Below are 8,820 nucleotides of genomic sequence, written 5' to 3'. Positions count from 1 at the left end.
CAGAAACGCCGTTTGCTCAAATTGGCATAGACCTCCTGGGCCCCTTTCCACTATCTGACAGCGGCAACAGATGGGTCATAGTCGCGACGGACTATCTAACCGATATGCGGAAACCAAGGCGATTCCGAGCGGCACGGCAGCTGAAGCAGCACGATTCTTTATCGAGAACATTGTCCTCAGACACGGTGCTCCAGCGATCATCATAACCGACAAAGGAGCCGCATTCACAGCTGAGCTCCTGCGAATTGTGCTCACGCTGAGTGGCACAGCCCATAGGAAGACGACGGCCTATCATCCACAAACAAATGGGCTTACCGAGCGCCTCAACAAGACCATCGCAGACATGCTTTGCATGTATGTCGATGTGGAGCACAGGAACTGGGACACAATCTTACCATACGTCACATTCGCATACAATACGGCACGCCAAGAAACAACGAAAATGACGCCGTTCGCTCTGGTCCATGGTCGAGAAGTCACTACAATGCTTGACGCTATGCTGCCTCATGACTGCAATGGTTCAGATGCAGATGCCGCAGATTTCACTGAACGCGCCGAGGAAGCACGACAGCTCGCCCGTGTCAGGATAACTAGTCAGCAAGAACGCGACGCACGACGCTACAATCTCCGCCACCAATTTGCCGCTTATACGCCTGGGGAAAGAGTCTGGATTTGGTCTCCCGTCCGACGCCGAGGGCTCTCGGAGAAACTTCTACGCCGGTACTTCGGACCATACAAGGTTCTACGCCGTATTAGCGACGTGACCTACGAGGTGGTTGGTGATGGTTCATGCTGCTCGAAACGCCGTCAACAGGTGCCTGAGGTAGTGCATGTAGTGCGCATGAAGCCTTATCATTCAGAGTGAAGTGGACACCGCCAAGCTATCAACTACGAGTCTTTCCGCCACGATCTGATCAGCATCGGGACGATGCTCGCTCTGGAGGGAGGGTAATGCCGCGTCGGTATTCGTGCACAAGTGCACCCTGGCGCCGACAAAGACGACGACCGGGCTGCTCGAGATTCCGGAGGGCATCTAGAGAAGAAGAAGAGATTCTTGTTGTTGGCGCCTCTCTGGTTCCTTCTCCCGAGTACGGCGCGGTGCTTCTATAATAAAGCTCCTGAGATTTGTGCATCGCGACAATATTAGGTGCAGGTATGTATGGATGTTCAATCTCTTTACGGAAATATACGCCCTTCGTCAGATACGCGGAAATGTGCAACGTATTTTTCCAAAGCCATAGCCACGAGAAGAGAGTACGATGCAACCTAATGCAATAGCTATTAAACACGAGTTTTGCCGTTTGCTCTACGAAGTGTTGCTACCGCTTTAGACGAAGCACGTTCTTTAGCTTTTATTCTAATCATCATCATCATCATCATCATCAGCCTATATTTATGTCCACCCTGTGATCTCTAATTACCCCTGTCTTGTGCTGGCCGATTCCGATTTTCGCGTGCGAATTTCCTAACTTCATCAGCCAGCCTAGTTTTCTGCCGTCCTCGACTGCGCTTCCCTTCTCCTGGTATCCATTCTGTAACCCTAATGGTCCACCGGTTATCCATTCTACGCATTACACGCCTGCCCAGCTACATTTTTTTCTCTTAATGTCAATTAGAATATCGGCTATCCCCGTTTGCTCTCTGATCCGCACCGCTCTCTTCCTGTCTCTTAATGTTAGGCCTAACATTTCTTGTTCCATCGCTCTTTGTGCCGTCCTTGTTCTCGAGCGTCTTTGTTAACCTCGAAGCTTCTGCCCCATATGTTAGCACCGGTACAACGCAATGATTGTATAGTTTTCTTTTCAACGACAGTGATAAGCTCCCAGTCAGGATTTGGTAAGGCACTCCAACCCAATTCTATTCTTCTATAAATTTCCTTCTCATGATCAGGGTTCCCTGTGAGTAATTAACCTAGATAAACGTACTTCTTTACAGACTATGGAGGCTGACTGGCGATTCTAAATTCTTGTTCTCTTGCCAGGCTATTGAACATTATCTTCGTGTTCTGCATATTAATCTACAACCCCTCTCTTACACTTTCTCGATTAAGGTTCTCAATCATTTGTGATTCGTCCCCAGTGTTGCTGAATAGGACAATGTCATCTGCAAACCGAAGGTTGCTGAGATATTCGCTGTTCTTCACTCCTAAGCCATCACAGTCTAAGAGCTTGAGATTGTGTCTCCTTGCCTGACCCCTTTCTTGATAAGTGACTTTCTACTTTTATTGTGGAGAGCCAAGGTAGCTGTAGAATCTTTGTAGATATTTGCCAAGATATTCACGTATGTCTCCTGTACTCCTTGTTTACGCAATGCCTCTTGCTGGTATCTCTAATGAATCAAATGCGTTTTCATAATATCTGAAAGCGATATAGAGAGGTTCATTGTACTCCACAGATTTCTCGATTACGTGATTGATGGCATGGATATGATCCACCTGAAATGAGGTTTATTGATGCAGGCGTAGATGTAGATCCTTCGGATATGCTGACACAGAACGGGCGGCTAAACAGTTACGTCGGGCAGCGCTCTTAGCGGTAAGTTCGGCGTCGTATTTTGCGGAGCGATCACGATGCTGCTACTGCTGGTGGTGTGCATCATCTGCAGAGCGTGTTGCACGTTTTCTTCATCACAATCACCCCCGGGAGAAAAAGCAGCCATCCTGGCGGCTCAAACAGTAGTGATCACGAGTGGCTCACGGTAAAGCTTAAGGCGAGCGACGTGAACAATGTCACGTCCGTGACAATGGAGGTCAGAGGGGGGTGTCAGTGGTTCAGTTAGGTAATTCACCGCAGACGTGCGCTGAACAATGCGATAAGGTCCATCGAAGTGGGGAAGAAGTTTTGAAGACAGGCCAGGAGCATGCGCAGGTACCGACAGCCAGACGAGGTCGCCGGGAGAGAAGACAGGTTGCTCACAGTGAGCGTCATGGAGCCTTTTCTGGCGCTGTTGCTCAGCGGTGGTGAAGTGGCGCGCTAACTTGCGATACTCCTCGGCATGACGTGATGCAGTCGAAACGGGCACACATTCAGAAGCATCGGGCTGGTAGGGTAGCAGGGTGTCCACGGTGTGAGATGGGTGACGGCCGTAGAGCAAAAAGTAGGGAGAAAAGCCAGTGGTAGTCTGGGTTGCAGTGTTGTAGGCGAACGTAACAAATGGTAGGATAAAGTCCCAATCTGTGTGGTCAGATGCGACGTACATGGCCAGCATGTCACCCAGGGTCCGGTTGAAACGTTCCGTGAGTCCATTCGTCTGGGGGTGGTAGGCGGTGGTTGACCTATGAATAACGTGGCACTGAGCCAGAAGAGCTTCGACAACCTCCGACAAAAAGACGTGCCCTCCGTCGCTGAGAAGGATCCTCTGCCACGGCCCACGAGGTGGGCTGTGGCGGAGGATGAAACAGCGGAGCAGGAAGGAGGCGACGTCGCACGCAGTGGCGGCAGGTAGTGCCGCAGTTTCAGCATATCGCGTAAGATGGTCGACGGCGACGATTATCAAGCGGTTACCGGCGGGTGTCATAGGAAGCGCACCATAGAGATCAATGCCCACTCGATCAAATGGTCGGGCGGGACAGGTGAGGGGCTGCAAAGCTCCAGCTGAACGGCAAGGCGCAGATTTCCGACGTTGGCAGTCCGTACATGAGCGAACGAATTTGGGGACGTATGTAAACATTCCTCGCCAGTAGTAGCGCTGACGAAGTCGTTCATATGTTTTGAAGACTCCAGCGTGCGTGCACTGCGGGTCAACGTGAAAGTATGCGCAGATAGTGGAGCGCAGACTGCGCGGTATGACGAGTAGCCATTTACGGCCGTCAGATGCGTAGTTGCGTCGGTGCAGAAGGTCGTCGCGAATGGTGAAGTGAACAGCTTGGCGGGGAGTGCGCGAGAGGCTGGCAGCGTGGGCGTGTCAGAATGTAGGTCGAGGAGTGCCGCTATCCAGGGGTCGTGCGCTGCTCTGAAGCAATTCTGTCGATGGTGAGAGGCGAGACGATGGGTGTTAGTGTTGACAGGCAACTAAGGTCGGTAGGCACAGGAGACCGTGACAGAGCATCAGCATCCGAGTGCTTGCGTCCAGAGCGCTAGACGACGTTGATGTTGAAATCTTGAAGTCGAAGAGCCCATCGGGCAAGGCGGCCACATGGGTCTTTCGAATTTGATAGCCTACAAAGGGCGTGATGATCTGTGACGACGTCAAACGGGCGGCCGTACAAGTAAGGACGGAACTTGCTAAGGGCCCATGCGATGGCTAAGCATTCTTTTTCAGTCACAGTATAGTTGGTCTCCGCTTTGGTGAGGGTACGGCTGGCATAAGCAACAACGTATTCAGAGTGCCCGGGTTTTCGTTGTGCTAGCACGGTGCCGAGACTTATTCCGCTGGCGTCTGTGTGTACCTCCGTCGAAGCTGCAGGGTCAAAGTGACGCAGAATAGGAGGTGAAGCGAGAAGACGTCGTAAAGTAGTGAACGCCTCGTCGCAGGCTGGAGACCATGATGACAGGTCGCCGGAGCTACCCAGAAGCTGTGTCAGAGGGCGTGTTATAGACGCGAAGTTGCGAATGAAACGTTCTTCGAGATTTGTCGGTCTGGGAAAGTCAATAACGGCACGCAATTTCGCGGGATCAGGTTGGACGCCGTGCTTACACACGACGTGGTCAAGAATGGTTAACTTTCGAGCGTTTTCTTCATCACACATCGTAGAATATCCCTTCTTGAAGCCAGCCTGTCTCCTGGTTGACTGAAGTCAAGTGTTGCTCTGATTCTATTGGGAATTATCTTGGTGAATATTTCATACAATACTGAAAGCAAGCTATGGGTCTATCATTCAATTCTTTAAAGTCTCCCTTCTTAGGAATTAGTATAATGTTGGTGTTCTTCTAGCTTTCTGGTACACTTGAATTCGTGAGGCATTGCGTATAAAGGGCCGCATATTTTTCAAGTATGATATCTCCTCCATCTTTGATTAAATCGACTGTTATTCCATCTTCTCCAGCAGCTTTTCCCCTGGTCATGTCTTGCAAGGCCCTTCCAACTTCATCGCTAGTTATAGGAGGAGCCTCTGTATACTGTGCATTAGTACTTCGAATGAAAGTAGCTTGGCTGCTCTGGGAACTGTACAGGTTAGTATAGAATTTTTCCGTTGCTCTTACTATGTGCTCTAAATTGTTGATATTACCCTGCTTATCCTTTGGAGCATACATCTTGCCTTGTCCGATGCCAAGTTTTCTTCTCACTGATTTCATGCTGCCTCCCTATTTTACTGCTTCCTCATTGTTTCCCACGTGGTAATTTCGATATCCCTTACTTTCTTCTCGTTGGTCAGTTTTGACAGTTCAACAAATTCTGTCTGATCTCTTGAGTTTAACACTTTCATGCTTCTATTCTATTCATTCCGTTCCATTTTATTCTATTACCATTGACAAATTCATCTCTGAAGAATCGAGCACATTTGGCAACTATACCATCGCTCAGTGCAAATAATTTGAGAAAGTATATAGTTTATGTATACTTACGACAAAGTCAATCATTCCGTTGCAGATAATATTAAATCCGTCCGTAAAGATGTCCACAATATTGCTGCAGACACCAATGTTGTCGAACTGAAACGGGGCACCAAAGGAAGTGTCACTAAAATGCACTGAACTGCCGCAGACGCGCGCGCACACACACACACACACACGCACACGCACACACACACACACACACACACGCGCACGCGCACGCGCACGCGCACGCGCACGCGCACACACACGCACGCGCACACGCACGCACACACGCGCACACACACACACACACGCACGCGCACGCGCACACGCACGCACGCACGCGCACACACACACACACACGCACGCACGCACGCACGCGCACACACACACACACAAACAACGAACTACAAACATAATCGGTGGAGAGTAGGTGTCTGTTTTGCCCTCGTGCTTTTTTTACTGATGGTTCACTTTTAGGGATCAGTTTCACTTTGAATGACGCTAACGATATGCATTCCGTCGCTGCAGTTGTGTCATGAACCAAAAACTGTACTGGAAGAAAGGTAAGGTTGACAGGATGTAAAACTCTGTCGAACTCGCATCGGCTGGTTTTGCTTACCAGGGCGTAGTGAAAGTGACGTCATGGATAGTGGTTGATTAAGAATAAGGCAATTGCTCTTCGACAACTGGGCGTTCTTCGTTTAGTCATGGGAGCTATACTTCCTCTTCACTCGAAATAAACATCGCATGGCAGTATGTAAAGTGCTGAGCGATTGAAACGCGATACTCGGAGCGCATGGCTGCACGCGCTTTTGCCCCACCGGTGGGCGCTGGGCACACCAAGCTGATGCATCGTGGTGTGCGATGGAAGCGACAACCTTTGTGACACATTACGGCTACGTTTGGCCCCACAGCGATCATTCAGCACCCATCGGTAGCGCAAGTATCGCGTTTCAATAAGTGAGCACTGTACCTCTTTCTCTTCGTTTACCTATGTTGGACACCCACTTCATACGCCATGAAAGAGCGCGCGCTAAACCAAAATCCACGTATCTCACACACTGTAAACGGTTAAAGACATTGTACACGCCATCGATAAGTGCTCGAGGGGTGCTAGTATACATAGTCGCGTCTAAAATAGGCAGTAAACATGGTTTAGTGTCATTTAGGGACTGCCTGAAAAGATATACTATTCAAAAAACTGCCAGTCACTTACCTCGTCGATGTAAGACGAGATATTATTTTTGAGGTCGTCACAATTTTCTATTGTGAAGTCAAGGAATGTCTGTCCAGGTCACGAACGCAGACAGGAAATATGACGTTTGTCACACAGTTTGTCAAATCCTTCACGCCAATTTGCCGAAGCTAACTGATCTCACCTGCTTTATGAGGTTTTCGAAATTACTTCTTTGTCCCGCAGTATACTCATAAAGCTTCTCGTCATCCTGCAACAAAGCCTGGAAATCACAATAAACCTTGTTGAGGATGCACCACATAGCTTTTCGATTCCATTAGCAAAAAGTTGAAGCAATATTAATGAAATAATTTTATGCATGGAGTAGTGCAATGCAACGCCCACGAAGCATCGCATGCACCTCATTCTTACTTACGGTCATGTTATTATAAGCCTCTCCATTGTTTGAGTACTGAACATCACAGGAAGCAGAGAAAAAGTAGGAATGAGAAACGCAGATTAGGTTTAATTCGTTTTTCTTTTCTTATGTCAAAGCGCGCTTCCAGCAGACGAGAGGCTCAGGCGCGTATAATTATCAGACGGGGAAGCGAAGAAAGCAAAGTGTAAACTCCCAACTGCCTATTCTTGCATTCCGTGTACACCTTCTTAACAAAACAGGGTGCGCATTATCTCGTTCTTGAAATACATTTATGTTTTATATATAAATATATTTATATAGTTTTTCTTAAGAAATGCGCCATAGTCAGGTAATACTTGTCATGGATATTGACGCCGTGCTTCAGCACATTCTTGTTTATCTCAGGTGATATGATTATCTACTACCCGAGGAGATACTTGAAGCACCCATTCGGGAAGATCATGGAACGTTTAACGTGTCTCTAACCTATCATTGTGTAAGCGCGCCATCATTTCGTCTGAAATTTAAAAAATGACTACTTGGCCACTGCACTTTCCCTGTTGCTGCGTAAAAGCAAGTGCAGAAGCAGGAATAAATAGTCGTGCTATCCTTTCTCTATTCTTCATTTTTTCTTGGTTCTGCTTTTGGTTTCCCGTTTACAAATTCGTCCTCGTGAGCGATGTTGCGGCCGTCCGCTCGCAAAACGTGTGCGGACCACGTGTTAGGCGAGCAGACCATCAGCGCCATGCTTTGACGCGAAGCCTAAAATTTATTACTATTACCTGTTGTTGCGTTTGCCTGCGCTGTCAGCCGCTCGATTTTAATTTTTTCGTTGCTGATTTATTCTCCCGCTAATCCATTAATGTTTGCGACATCCGCGATTCTCGCTTTTTTTCTAGCGTCGTCTATTCATCCCCAAGAATAATATGGTAATCTTCCATTCCACTTGCTGTCAAAGGATTACCACTTACGCCCTTTGCACTGGAACTCACGGTCTGGGTATCGCAATAATTTGCGATGCTGGCAAGTTGAGTGCTCTCGCAGAACCCGTTCGTTCGTAAGTGTTGTGTTCTACCGGCTGGCCACATTCGCTAATTATATGTTCGGAATCAGTTTGGCTGGTATCTTCTCTTACAATCAGTTCTAGAGTGCAAACCTTTTTGCTCTATATAATTCGGAATTTCAGGCTCGCTCGGTCGCCTGCTATGCTGGCACTTGTCGTGAGATGTAGCAGCATAGCAGAAAGAAGATCGCGAGCCCGCCGGAAGGATTGTCAAAACGTCGCGATGTCCTGCTCCCACGTGACCACCTTCTGTGTCATGACGTGATATGACACAACCACCTCCTGGGAAACGAAAACTAAACTGGCTGTAGGAAAGTTATTATATTACATCATTCTTTTGGGTGCTTTGATGCTTACTACTATTTTTTATAAGCTTTAGAAGTCTAGGGCCCTCATTTACCGCATAGAAGTCGAGAATATGTTAGCACAACATTAAATTTTCACGAAGTGTACGTGATTAATAAGAGTACGCTACACACCAATAGCGACAGCGTCTTTCGCTATAATCGTACTACTGCCCCGTACAATGAAAGCATATTCAAGGATGGCGATGTAAACTTACCAGCAGATCCGTTTTGTTGAATAGGTCCCAGAATTCCTTAACGATACTCCAGCGCCCTGTTATTTCTTCGACAAGCGCTCGGATATCTATTTTGTAGTGATGAACCAGGTCCGTTTGGAATTCCAC

General features: G+C 48.0%; 1 long non-coding RNA gene across 1 annotated transcript; it reads right to left on the bottom strand.

Moving 5' to 3' along the window:
• Positions 1 to 5,505: 5,505 nt before the first annotated feature.
• On the bottom strand, positions 5,506 to 8,820 carry LOC125939739 (uncharacterized). Its single transcript, XR_007463107.1, has 4 exons — positions 8,695 to 8,820; positions 6,857 to 6,934; positions 6,694 to 6,762; positions 5,506 to 5,591 (listed from the first exon to the last, which is right to left on the bottom strand). It is a non-coding gene; the product is annotated as an uncharacterized LOC125939739 (long non-coding RNA).

This window comes from Dermacentor silvarum, chromosome 8 (genome assembly GCF_013339745.2).
Source record: "Dermacentor silvarum isolate Dsil-2018 chromosome 8, BIME_Dsil_1.4, whole genome shotgun sequence".
In the NCBI taxonomy this organism is placed as follows: Eukaryota; Metazoa; Arthropoda; class Arachnida; order Ixodida; family Ixodidae; genus Dermacentor; species Dermacentor silvarum.
This window is presented reverse-complemented; position numbering and strand designations above follow the sequence as displayed.